Below are 1,171 nucleotides of genomic sequence, written 5' to 3'. Positions count from 1 at the left end.
AGCGAGTATGAAAAAGAGGTCAACTCGGAAATAACGAGCATTTCCTGCCCCAGCCTAGGACTTCGAACGAAGTAAAGCAAAACAACAGACAAGGGCCATTTAAATATTTTTAGCCTAGCTTCTTTTCTTTTCTTTTATTATTACATAGTAGCCTAGTCTGTAGTAGTACATAGTAGGCGAAACAAATTTGGGTGGGGGTTGGGCGTGTGTGTTTGTGTGCATGTGTGTGTATTGGGGGTGGGGGTCAATTATTCACCCAATGTGGTGCCACGCGAGGTAAGCATTGGCAGCCAACATGCCTCACTTCGCAGCATTTGTTAAAGAACGACACACAATCTGCGAGAGAGGGGAGCGTGGAACCATCATTTCAGTGGGTCAGTGATTGAGTGATGCGCTTGCTTACCTCATCAAACATGCCTCGCGCATACAAATCCTCACTCACACACACACGAAATCTTGATGGAAATGGAAGGGGTGGGTTTTAGGGGTGGTCCTGTGTTATCTATGAGGTGGATCAACTTCAACCCGTGGCCATCATTACTTAGTTAACGAGGGCCATGTTCTTCCACCAGCCGAGTGACCTTTCCTGGCAACTCGGGAATAGCTAGAACTCGGAAATAGCGAGTAATCAGGAGTGGACCCGTCGAACTCGCTATTTCCGAGTTCTACTGTAATCTCATTCCAAGACAAAGACAGAAAGCATGTTAGAAAACAATAAGCGGATAGAAGACACAGTATGTACCCCCCTGCCAACTATGGGAGGTCAGGAACCCCACCCATTTTTTAACCATGCTGAGAGAAAATTGTATATTTCTAAAGCTAATTAAAGTGAATTTTTCTTTTTTTTCCCTTGGAAACTACGAATTTTTGAAATTTCAAGTAGGCAGCTCTGCTCACATGAAACTATTTTAAATGACTCGATTTCTAAATGAGAAAAATAAATCACACACGACTGAAATAATAATCTCATACCCAGTGGGTCTGTGTTGCTGTATTACTATTTACTCATTCACTGATCAAGGGACTGAAACTGGTAGCAAATGCACTCACTCAATATTCTAGGACCAAGGACAAATGTTATAGGGAGATAGAGGAAACCTTTAAGTAGCCCAATCAAATTATCTCTTCACAGAACAACACAGAAAGGATTTTTAAAAAAACAACAAACAGC

Source organism: Berghia stephanieae, chromosome 1, assembly GCF_034508935.2.
Source record: "Berghia stephanieae isolate SIO BIC M18660-M18661 chromosome 1, UCSD_Bste_1.3, whole genome shotgun sequence".
In the NCBI taxonomy this organism is placed as follows: domain Eukaryota; kingdom Metazoa; phylum Mollusca; class Gastropoda; order Nudibranchia; family Aeolidiidae; genus Berghia; species Berghia stephanieae.
This window is presented reverse-complemented; position numbering follows the sequence as displayed.